Genomic DNA, 13,370 nt, shown 5'->3' on the forward strand with positions numbered 1-13,370 from the left:
CGTGTGTCTGACACATGGAAACCCATCACCATGATCACCTGTGTGCTTGACACATGGAAACCATCACCACGATCACCCGTGTGTCTGACACATGGAAACCCATCACCATGATCACCTGTGTACCTGACACATGGAAACCCATCACCACGATCACCCGTGTGACTGACACATGGAAACCCATCACCATGATCACCCGTGTGTCTGACATATGGAAACCCATCACCATGATCACCCGTGTGACTGACACATGGAAACCCATCACCGTGATCACCCGTGTGTCTGATACATGGAAACCCATCACCGTGCTTAAGCATCACAATGAGAATTCCTGGAATCTCTCTCTCCCTCGTCACCTAATCCTGGAATCAAAACACAAATAAATTAATAAATAAAACTCTTGGTTTAGAATTGCAAACACAAACAGTGAGAGAGAGAGACTACAAGTCCCAGAATGCCGTGAGCGGCGCGTCGGTGTCAGCGCGTGCGCAGTGGGACGGGGTGGTCAGCGCATGCGCAGTGGCGCTGGTGGTGGCCGCCGGCGGGTGGCTGTGGAGGCGCGCGCTGCTGCGGGAGCCGGAGTTTGGCGCCGAGACGCCGTGAGGCGGAGGGACAAAAGGCGGCCTCGCTATCAGGTATGTCACCGGGACCAGCAACAGCAACAGGCCGCAGCCCCCTCCTCCCCTCCCTGTCACACACACACTCCCGCCCGCCCGCCCGCACTCCAGCCTGAGGCCTAGTTGCCACCCGCGCGCTAGGCGGCGGTTACCGAGTGCCTGAGGGAGGCGGGCGGGTGGGCTTCAGGTGCCCGGTACCTGAGTAAACGCGGCCTAGAATAGAGACACCGCTCTGTCCCCCTGTGCCCGGCCAGGCTGCCCTGGGCTGGACGGTTGGTGGGGACACTGAGCGGAGCCCGAGGGTTTCCGCCTCACAGCGCCCGCCGGCCCTGAGCCTGTCAGTCAGTCTGTCTGTGCAGCTGTCAACACATAGCAACCCCCCCCCCCCCAACACACACCCTCATCTCCCCCAACACACACCCTCCTCTCCCCCAACACACACCCGCACCCCCCTCAACACACACCCTCATCTCCCCCAACACACACCCTCATCTCCCCCAACACACACCCGCACCCCCCCTCAACACACACACCCTCATCTCCCCCAACACACACCCTCATCTCCCCCCAACACACACCCTCATCTCCCCCCAACACACACCCGCACCCCCCTCAACACACACACCCTCATCTCCCCCAACACACACCCTCATCTCCCCCAACACACACCCTCATCTCCCCTCAACACACACACCCTCATCTCCCCCCAACACACACACCCTCATCTCCCCCAACACACACCCTCATCTCCCCCAACACACACCCTCATCTCCCCCAACACACACCCTCATCTCCCCCAACACACACCCGCACCCCCCCTCAACACACACACCCTCATCTCCCCCAACACACACCCTCATCTCCCCCAACACACACCCGCACCCCCCTCAACACACACACCCTCATCTCCTCCAACACACACCCTCATCTCCCCCAACACACCCGCACCCCCCTCAACACACACACCCTCATCTCCTCCAACACACACCCTCATCTCCCCCAACACACACCCTCATCTCCCCCAACACACACCCGCACCCCCCTCAACACACACACCCTCATCTCCCCAACACACACCCTCATCTCCCCAACACACACCCTCATCTCCCCTCAACACACACCCTCATCTCCTCCAACACACACCCTCATCTCCCCCAACACACACCCGACCCCCCCTCAACACACACACCCTCATCTCCCCCAACACACACCCTCATCTCCCCCAACACACACCCTCATCTCCCCCCAACACACACCCGCACCCCCCTCAACACACACACCCTCATCTCCCCCCAACACACACCCTCATCCCCCAACACACACCCTCATCTCCCCCTCAACACACACACCCTCATCTCCCCCAACACACACCCTCATCTCCCCCAACACACACCCTCATCTCCCCCAACACACACCCTCATCTCCCCCAACACACACCCTCATCTCCCCCCAACACACACCCGCACCCCCCTCAACACACACACCCTCATCTCCCCAACACACACCCTCATCTCCCCCCAACACACACCCTCATCTCCCCCAACACACACCCTCATCTCCCCCAACACACACCCTCATCTCCCCCAACACACACCCGCAACCCCCCCCAACACACACCCTCATCTCCTCCCAACACACACCCTCATCTCCCCCAACACACACCCTCATCCCCCCCACCACACTTCCCCCCCCCCACTCAACACAAACACCTCTCAACACACCCACCCTCATCTCCCCCGCACATACACACATATACCCTCATCTCCCCCCCTCAACTCACACACTCCCTCATCTTCCCCAACGCACACACGCCCACACCCCCCACTCAACACACACACACACCCCATCTTTCCCAACACACACATACTCCCTCAATACACACGTACCCTCACCTGCCCCTCCCTCTCTCCTTCCAGCCAGAATCCAGTGTGTTTGGAACAAATGTTTCATCAGCATTTTGTTCACTTGTATTGACTTTTGTGCATTGAAAAATGTGTGGTGACATTTGGGACTGCGTGTCATTCTTACTCAATCATAATTATTCTGATGTTTGTTCCATCGTTGGATGTGTCAGACCTTACTCTCTGACTGTGTTTACGGGTTCCCTCTCCTTTCCCCCCACCTCGCTGTCAAGCTCCGCCACTGTTAAGAGCTGCGTGACACTGCCCGCCCGTGTTGGAGGGCGCTGTGTAAATGCAAATTGTTTCTGTTGTTATTTCCCAAACTGTACGACCTTATCAGTTTTTAATTTGCATGTGAAAAGTTAGCATTGAAGAGTATTTCTGTGGTAATATTGTAAAAGCTCACCAGAGCAATAGGCAAGAAAGGATGCAATTAACTAGAATTAAGCCATCATCTAAAACACAGTAAAATCTACCATTGGGTGTCATTTTACGGACACGGTGCTAGGGTTTTGTTTCTATAGCGTTTCCATAAACTGTGATTTCAGTTGCCTTTGGAATCTCCTCCAACCTTTCTCTACTCATGTGGCTTTGGTATACTGTTCATTCCTTACTCTCTCTCTCAGCCCCATCACTGTGCCCAAAAGCATCTTGCATCTTCTCTCATAGCCTTCAAAGTCTACAGTGCTTTTAGTCAATGGCTTGACTGCCCATCCTTTCCTCCCTGTTTAGTGGACCTCAGTCATCTTTGGGAAGCACTTAACAATGTTCAACCTATGAGAAAGGTACTGCCCAACTGTTCAACAATTGCATGTTGAATTTCACACTTTCTATTGATAAGACTTTTGTTTTATGTACTTGTAGAATACGTAAAACATTATTATTAGCATGCTGTTATCCGAGGTTTACCATCCACTATGTATTTATTTCCCTGTGAATCAATACCTTTTCCTAGTATTTCTACCAGTGCTATTGTGCTTGGAAGTATTTGAAAGGTGATGCAGGTAACTTCTCATTGCTGCTATCTCTGCGGAACCAACTAACCTCTTGATAAATGGTCTGACTGAGATCAGACCTTTTGTGGATCACATCCATCCAACCACTTAGGAGTGCATGGTTTCCATGTGTAATATTTTTATTTTTAGTGTTCTATATCAGAGGCAAATTGTGGGAGAAAGAAAAGAGACGAGCAGAATGAGTTGAAGAGCAATCCCATTTAATAAATGAATGAAATATGAGTTTGAAGCTTTAAGTGCCGGAAGAACATCCATTAAATATAATACTTTTGTGAGGAGTAGAAAGTGGCACTGTACATGATGCATTTGGGTAGAAGGATTCAGCTTCACGCCTGCAATTGTCCAATGTTTGTGTGGTATCGAACAAGTGTTGGTTACTTCCTCTGAGGAAGGATAATTAGAGGTTGAGGCACCTTTTTTCAAATTCTTCCACAAATCATTACACATTGGGAATGGAAGGTACATATTTAACTCACTACTGTCTGAAATTAATTATTTTGTTCCCGTACATTTGATACAGTGTCTTTCACGTCAGGAGTGGCACTTCACAGGATTAACTGTAAAGTGTAGTGGCTTTGTATTTTGTGGGTCAATGCAGCAGCCAGTTTGCACAAAACAATGTCCTGCAATCCTCTGTGAAGTTAGTGACCAAATTTATTTTGGGGGATTGATGGCCAAGATAGATAGGTATTTGGGTATTAAAGGATACGGGGCAAGGACGGGTAACTGGACTTGAGGTACAAATCAGCCATGATCTTATAAAATAGCAGAACAGGATTGAGGGGCTGAACAGCCTACTCCTATTTCTATATTTCACCACACCTAGAGAAACTTGTTGCTTTTTTTTTCCAATTGCGCCAACTGATAGATAGACAGACGGCACTTAGTTTAACACTTCATCAGAAATTGCACCTCCAACACTGTAGAGTTCCCCAAGCAGGGTCAGCCTGAGGAGTTTAAAGTCCTGACATGGGGCTTGAACTTACAACCTTCTGACACAGAGGCAAGAGTGCTACCAACTGAGCCAGGTTGCTGTATGATATTGGGAGAATCTTAAAATATAAGGGTGAAAAAACATAAAGTGTACATAAAACATACATCTTATGTTTGTTCAGTCATTTAAATATTAGTTCTGAATTTTGTAATGACTTCCAGTTTTTGGCAAAGACTTATTTCAGAATATGTTTTGACATTAACTTATTGAGTCACAGAAGGTTTCCATGACCAGAGTTGCTTGACTAATGCAGGCCAGTGAGAGAAATTGGTACTTATCTCAGTACAGCTTCTATATCCTCTAATTTTTTGTTTCAGTAGGATTGCTGATCTAGTCTTTCATGTTACCAGTCTAAATAGAATGAGAACCTAAATTGTATCTTTGAATATTATCAACAAATTCTTACCAGTCACATTGTTTGGCTCTTAATAGCATGTGATTATAGGAGTTTTGTTGCTCTCTTGAGACATTTCACCAGAAGAAAGACACAGACTCGAATGGCTACTTTTAAGTCACTTGTTACAGGAGATAAATCATAAAAAGCATACGGAATACTGGGCTTTATAAATAGGGGCATAGACTGCAAAGGTCAGGAAATTATGATGACCTTTATAAAACACTGGTTAGGCCTCAGCTGGAAACTGTGTTCAGTTCTGGGCCCCATGCTTCAGGAAGGATGTCAAGGCATTGGAGAGGGTGCAAAGGAGATTTACCAGGATGGTACCAGGAATAAGGGACTCCAATTATACCCCACAGCCACCGAGGGTTCAGAGGGAAAATGACTGGGTGACTATCCGGCACGGTAGGAAGAGGGGACGGGCAGGGCAGAATGCCCCCAATAGTGTAGCACTCTCAAACCAGTACTCTATATGGAACATTGAGAGTGTTGATATCTCCAGGGAGGACAGTAAAAACAGATTGGTTGAACAGGAGGACATAGGTAACAGGAGCAATGCTGTTGTCATAGGGGATACAACAGTGAGAGGTATAGACAGGCGTTTCTGCAACAGAAGATGGGAGTCTAGGATAGTATGTTGCCTCCCTGGTGCAACGGTCTTAGACATCACAGAACGGGTGGATAAAATTCTTCAGGGGGAAGGGGAACATCCAGAAGTGGTGGTCCAAGTTGGGATCCATGATATTGGTAAAAAAAAGGGCTGGCATGCTACAGGGTGAATATCAAAAACTGGGGAACAAGCTAAAGAATAGAACATCCAGGTGGTGATCTCTGGATTACTCCCTGTGCCTCGGACAAATAAATACCAAAATGGTAAGATCAAGCATATGAATGCTTGGCTGGAAAAATGGTCCAGAAAAGAGGGCTTCAGGTTTCTGGATCATTGGGACCAGTTCTGGGGCAGGTGGGACCTGTACCATATGGATGGGTTACACCTAAACAGGGCTGGGGCGAATGTCCTTGCAGACAGGCTATCTAATGCTGTTGGGGAGGGTTTAAACTAGTTTTGACGGGGGAAGGGAATGCAAAAAACAAAGGCAAGAAAATGAAGAAATAAAGCGGGGGGAAGTGCAGAACAGGTCAAGTCGGTCTTGGAGTGCATGTGCCTAAATGCACAGAGTTTAGCAAACAAGATTGGTGAGTTGCAGCTCAAGTGGTCATATGATGTAGTAGCAGTAACAGAGACTTGGCTCAAACAAGGACAGGAATGGGAGCTGAATATTCCTGGCTATAATATATTCAGGAGGGATAGGGAAAGAAAAAAAGGAGGGGGTGTGGCAACTTTAATCAAGGATACGGTTATAGCCGTGGAAAGAGTCGAGGTGCTGGAGGGCCCCAAAACAGAATCTATCTGGTTAGAGTTAAGGAACAAAAAAGGAGCTGTTACCCTGGGAGGGTTATACTATAGACCACCAAATAGTGGGAAGGAAATAGATGAGCAGATCTGCAAGCAGATCTCAGACAGATGCAAGGCCAATAGAGTCGTGATAATGGGGACTTTAATTATCCCAACATAGACTGGCAAAACAACAGCGCAAAGGGCAAGGAGGGGGAAAGATTCCTAAAATGCATACAGGACAACTTTCTTGATCAGTACGTTTCCAGCCCAACGAGGAAGGAAGCAGAGCTGGATCTTGTTCTGGGGAATGAAGTAGGACAAGTGGAGCAGGTTTCAGTGGGAGAGCATCTGGGCAATAGTGATCACAACATCATTAGATTCAGAGTGCATATGGAAAAGGACAAGGAACCATCAAAGGTGAAGATACTCAACTGGAAGAGGGCTAATTTCAATGAGTTAAGGGGAGACCTGGCCAAGGTGGACTGGAAAAAAAGATTGGCAGGTAAAACGACGAAAGAACAGTGGGAAGTCTTCAAGGATGAGATAGCTCGGGAACAGAACAAATACATTCCCACAAAAGGGAAAAGTAGGGCATCCAAACCTCCCTGGATGACGAAGGTAATTGTGTCTAGAATGAAGCAGAAAAAGGAGGCGTATGACAAATGTCAAACCCAAGATACAGAAGACAACCAAATAGAATATAGGAAGTACAGAAGAGAACTGAAAAAGGAAATCAGAGGGGCAAAAAGATTACACAAAAAAAGGTTAGAGGGTAACATTAAAGGGAATTCTAAAATATTTTACAAACGTATCAAGAAAAAAAGGTTAGTCAAAGGTAGTGTGGGGCCAATTAAGGACCAAGGCGGAAATCTTATTGTGGAGGCAGAGGGCATGGCTGATGTACTGGATGAGTACTTTGCATCTGTCTTCACAAAAGAAGTGGATGCACCAAATGCCGGAGGAGAGGGTACAGGGAATGGATAGGATAAGTATAAACAGAGAAGAAGTACTGAAAAGGTTGACTGGGCTCAAGGTAGACAAGTCGCCCGGTCCGGACGGGATGCAGCCAAGGGTACTATGGGAGGCACGGGTACAAATAGCGGAGGCTTTGGCTACAATTTTTCAATCTTTGTTGGACACAGGAGTGGTGCCCGAGGACTGGAGAGTGGCCAATGTGACTCCGCTGTACAAAAAGGGACAGACGGACAAACCTGGGAACTACAGGCCCGTCAGCCTAACATCAGTAGTGGGGAAACTCCTGGAGACTATAATCCGAGAATAAATCTTCACTTAGAAGAATATGGGTTAATTAGGGACAGCTGCACGGATTTGTTAAAAGCAAATCTTGTCTAACAAATCTAATAGAATTTTTCGATGAGGTAACGGAGAGGGTGGATGAAGATAGTGCAGTAGATGTAGTTTATATGGACTTTCAAAAGCCATTTGACAAAGTGCCACATAAAAGACTTGCAAGAAAAATAGAAGCCCATGATATAAAAGGGACAGTGGCAGCGGATCCAGAACTGACTGGGAGACAGAAAGCAGAGAGTTGTGGTGAACGGCTGCTTTTCTGACTGGAGGGAAGTGTACAGTGGCGTCCCCCAGGGATCAGTATTAGGACCACTGCTCTTCTTAATGTACATAAATGATCTGGACTTGGGTATAGCAAGTACCATTTCCAAGTTTGCGGACGACACAAAGTTAGGTAGGGTAGTAAACAGTGAGAAGGTAGTAGCCAACTGCAGGAAGACATAGACAGAACGGTAAAATGGGCGACACATGGCAGATGAATTTCAATATCGAGAAATGCGAAGTAATGCATTTTGGAAGAAAGAATGAAGGGAGGCAATATAGGCTGGTAATACAATCTTAAGGGGATGAAGGAACAGAGGGGCGTAGAGTACAAGAATCAGGAGGTTATGATTGACCTATATAAAACACTGGTTTGGCCTCAGTTAGAATACTGCGCCCAGTTCTGGGCACCACACTATAGGAAAGATGTTAAGGCATTGGAAAGGGTGCAGAGGAGATTTACGAGGATGGTACCAGGAATGAGGGACCTTGATTATGAAGAAAGGCGAGAGAGGCCGGGATTATTCTCATTGGAGCAGAGAAAGTTACGAGGAGACCTAATAGAGGTTTTCAAAATCATGAGGGCATTTGATAGGTTAGAAAGAGAAAACTGTTTCCACTGGTGGGTGTGTCGGTGACTCGAGGTCACAGATTTAAAATAGTTTCTAAAAGAAGCAGAGGGGAGGTGAGAAGAAATTTTTTCACGCAGCGAGTTGTTTGAATCTGGAACGCATTGCCTGAAAGGGCGGTCGAGGCCGATTCGATAACAACTTTTAAAAACGCGGTGGATGGGTATTTGAGGAGGACGGGTTTGCAGGGTTATGGGGAAAAGGCTGGGGAGTGGGATTGACATTACATTGCTCGTTTCAAAGAGCCGGCACAGACTCGATGGGCCGAATGGCCTCTTTTTGTGTTGTACGATTCTATGATTCTATGTTAAGGAGAGGCTAGAAAAGCTAGGATTATTCTTGGAGCAGAGAAGGTTAAGAGGAGATGTAATAGAAGTTTTCAAAATTATGAGGGGATTCGATAGGGTGAATAAGGAGAAACTATTTGCACTGGCGGGTGGGTCGGTAACCCAAGGACACCGATTTAAAATAATTGTTAAAAGAAACAGAGAAACTGTTATTACTATCAGTATTTCAATAATAAATCTCTGGACACCCAAGGAAACTCGTTTCCATATATGATCCTCAGATTTTGTACTGTTTGTTCTTCGTCCTCTCCGCTCCACTATCGCTGGCTGTGTCTTGAGCCACTACGTCCCGAAACTCTGGAACTCTTTTCCTCAATCCCTCCGCCTTGCCCCTTCCCTCCCCTCCTTCAAATCCCGCCTAAAGATCTTCCTTTTTGATCGTGCTTATGGTCACCTCCCTCTTCCCCTGGCTCAGAGTTAGACTTCGCTATCGTCGAATGCTCTGGGATGTTACCAGACGTGAAGGGCGCTATATAAATGCAACTTGTTGTAAAGAAACATCCTCGGACAGGGGGCACTTTGTTCTCTGCAATCCTACAGTTGGGTGGAATGAGGAAAATGATTGCGTTTAAATCATGGTTTTGTGGATCTGGTATGTAGCAAAATTTAAATAAATTAGATTTTTTGATTAAAAGAAATTAAATAGGAACCAATAAAATGATTTGTTTGAGGTGAAATATTTGATTGGCTAATCTGTCCATTTGTCAGGATTAACAACACATTCGTAGAAGAAAAGAAACTTTTATTCTACTACATGCTGTAAAATGGTATTGATCAAAGTACTCAAAAAGGCTTTGACAAAAATCTTGGCACGTAATTATTATTACTGTAGTTTATTTCAGGCAAAGTAACATGATAGAAGCTGTGACATAATGCCACGGCCCTGTCTTCTGTACCATGTGCACCTGTTGGCGGTATAAGCTGGACACATCAAACTACCTTATTGGGAGAAATGCCGATTGAGCTTTTCATTTGTGGTTGTTGTCCCGCTGATCAGAAGAAAATATTTGATGAGTCGTTTGCCATATGCACTATAGTATGCTGCTGGCATTAACATATTGTTAGTGTAACTGGCTTCAATCTCAAAACAAGTATTTCTCACTAACTTTTTATCAAGGACCACAATCTCAAACTGAAGATAAAGATCATATAAAAGAATGGTAATGGAGAAAATAATGGGATTAAAGATAGACAAATCTCCAGGACCTGATAGATTTCACTCCAGGGTCTTAAGAGAAGTAGGGGAGGAAATTCCAGATACGTTAGTCATAATTTTCCAAAGTTCGCTATATTCAGGAATTGTGCCCTTGGATTGGAGAATTGCAAATGTCACTCTATTATTTAAGAAGGGAGGGAGGGAGAAACCAGGTAGCTACAGACCTGTCAGCTTAACTTCACTTGTGGGGAAGTTACTGGAATCTCTCATTAGGCACAGAGTTACTGAGCACTTGGTCAAGTATGAGCTATTGTAAGAGAGTCAGCATGGATTTGTGAAGAGGTAGGTCATGTCTAACGATTCTAATTGAATTTTTTGAGGGGTCACTAACATGGTGGAGTGTTTGTGGATGTTGTCTATAAGGACTCTGAGAAGGCATTTGATAACATTCTGCACAAGAGTTTATTAGCAAAAATAAAAGCGCATGGAATCGGAGGTAACCTAAAGTAGCTTGGAAATTGGTTGTGAGGCAGGAAACAGAGTAGGGGTAAAAGGAATGTTTTCTGATTGGCAGGACATGACAAGCAGAGTTCCTCAGGGGTCTGTACTGGGGCCTCAGCTTTTCATCATACATATAAATGACTTGGATGAAGGAAATAATAATAATTCTTGCATTTGATATAGTGCTTTTCACGTCTTCTCAACATCTCAAAGCGCTTCACAGAATAGACTGTAAAGTGAATTGACTGTATATTTGTGGGCGAAACGCGGCAGCCAATTGCGCACAGCAGTGTCCCACAAACAGTCGTGGATTGAAAGTGACCAATTATTGTTTTATTTTGGAGGGATTATTATTAGGCTCTGTGTGGAGTAAGGAAACTTGCCCGAAGTTTCACCCTGCCTGGAATTGAACCCAGGTGTCTCGCTTGCAAGGCGAGTGCTCTAAGCACTGAGCTACAGTTTTATATCCAAATTTGCAGATGGCACAAAGTTAGGAAGCATATTAAATTATTTAGATGGGAGCAGGAAGATACAAAGGGACTTAGATTAAGTGAGTGGGCAAAACTGGCAGATGTAATTCAATGTGTGGAAGTGCGAGGTCATCCATTATGGATCCGAAAATAGCAAAAGAAAATTGTTTCTAAATGGTGAGAAACTAAGAACTGTGGAGCAAAGGGGTTTGGGTGTCCACGCATATACATTTCTAAAAACAAGCTCACAGGTACAAAAAGTTATCAAAAAGGCCTTTATCCCAAGGAGGCTGGAATATCATAGAATATTGTTATTACAACACAGAAGGAGGCCATTTGGCTGATCATGCCTGTGCCGGATAAAGGAGAAGAAATATTGCTTCAACTGTATAGAGCCTTGGTCAGACCCCATCTGGATTACTGAGTTCAGTTTTGCGCACCGCACCTCAGGAAGGATATATTAGCTCTGGAGAGGGTGCATCGCAGATTCACCAGAATTATACCAGCGCTGAAAAGGTTAAATTATGAGGACAGATTGCATAAACGTGGTCTCTATTTCCTTGAGTTTAGAATGTTGAAGGGTGATCTGATTGAGGTTTTTAAAATAATAAAGGGATTCAATAGGGTAGATACAGATAAACTATTTCCTCTGGTAGGGGAATCCAGAACAAGGGGACATAATCTTAAAATTAGAGCTAGGCCATTTAGGATTGAAATTAGGAGGCAGTTTTTCACCCGAAGGGTAGTGGAAATCTGGAACTCTCTCCCCCAAAAGGCTATGGATGCTGGATCCATTCGCACTTTCAAGACAGAGGTGGATAGATGTTTGTTAGGTCAGTGTATTAAGGGATTCGGGGCAAGGGCAGGTAACTGGACTTGAGGTATAGATTAGCCATGATCTTATAGAATGTGGAACAAGCTCAAGGGGCTGAATAGCTTCCTCCTGTTTCTGATTTCTATATAAATTTAATGGAGCACCGTAACTTGCTATGGGTAGGGGTAAACCAATGTCATAGCATTCCTGGTTTCTCTCACTGGACAACAGAGGTGCAAAACGGTCAAAACAAAAATAAGATCAATATTTTTATGAGACCTCATGTTAAACTCTCAAAGAGCTACACTTAGTTTAGCATCTCATCAGAAAGATGGCACCAAGACAATGTCTCCCATTTTGTGCATTGTAGTGGCAGCCGAGACAATGAGCACAAGGCTTGGTTTAAGCCCACAACCTTCTTACCCAGAGGCGACACAGCTGAACCAATACAAAATCAGCTATGACAACATCCCACGACCAAACATAGTGTTGTTTAACGTGGGCTGAACAGTTTGAAGGGAAGGGTTGGTTGAAAATGGCATTTGGCGATATAAGTTGCTGAACTGGTTCTTTAGACTGTTGAATTGTAGTAAATGTTTTTTNCTGGTATTTTCAGTCACTAGATTTAAGTCTAAGGTGTAGAAATGATAATGTTCTGGTGAGCCTTATTCAGTCTTTTGTTTTCTCCCATTACTGATGCTGCATGTAATTTATGGCCCATTTTGACAAACAGTCATGATTTCTAATGAATGATCATTTTAAAATAGAAAATGATGTCATCATAAATCACTTAATAGCAGTTTTGATCAAACGAGCTCTGTCTAGTTTGTGCTTATATTTTCTTTCTGGATTCACATGTTACTGTAATGATTTACATAATGTGGCAGACACATGGTGGAACATTCTGAAAAAAAATCTTTCTACTTTGTGATTTGCTCCTATCCTGATTTTTTATTAAATGTTATTGGCTGCTTTTGATCTCACTCCTATTCAGGACCAAATACCTTAAAATACCTTTGTTACATACCAAAGTCAAATCAAATATTGGCCCCAGAGTAGCCTAATATGTGTTGCCAATTTAAGTTAATGCTTTTGAAATTGTCAAGATTTTCAAATTGGGGAAAAAAAAGTTTATTTGCGTTTTGCAGTTAAAATTAAAAAGGTAAAAAACGGGCACCAGCCCAAAGCCGTTGTTTCATGCACAGTGCAACAATAATCTGTCCAATCTGGCAACATTGGTTCTGACATTAAACTGGTCAGAGTTATTATTTAAGATACATCTGAAAGATTGTATTTAAAAAATCTAATCCTCAGTGCATTTTTCCCTCCAAATTGTTGCTTTGTAATGTTATCCAGCTTCAGTGTAGGGTTTGAAGTAAAGGTGGTTCTTTATTAATTTTGCTTTAAATTGTTTAACATTTTGTGGATGTAGATAGTCATCTTTCTCTCGGTTCATTGTCATTCTATGATTGTACATTCTGTATCTTGTATCGTGGTCTAGGGATATCTGTAAAGGGCATATTGGAGGTTGACAGAAAGGGAGTGTAGGTTCTGAGAAGG

General features: G+C 44.7%; 1 protein-coding gene across 1 annotated transcript in view; it reads left to right on the forward strand.

Annotated features, from left to right (window-relative positions):
• The first annotated feature begins 501 nt into the window (after positions 1–501).
• The window catches only part of LOC121849585 (GTPase-activating protein and VPS9 domain-containing protein 1-like), a 39,719-nt gene continuing 26,850 nt past the window's right edge, over positions 502–13,370 (forward strand). Inside the window, exon 1 of the mRNA XM_042337673.1 lies at positions 502–632. The gene's annotated coding sequence lies outside the window, so the exon portion shown is untranslated. The remainder of the gene's footprint in view (positions 633–13,370) is intronic.

This window comes from Callorhinchus milii, unplaced genomic scaffold (assembly GCF_018977255.1).
Source record: "Callorhinchus milii isolate IMCB2004 unplaced genomic scaffold, IMCB_Cmil_1.0 Scaffold8, whole genome shotgun sequence".
NCBI lineage: Eukaryota > Metazoa > Chordata > Chondrichthyes > Chimaeriformes > Callorhinchidae > Callorhinchus > Callorhinchus milii.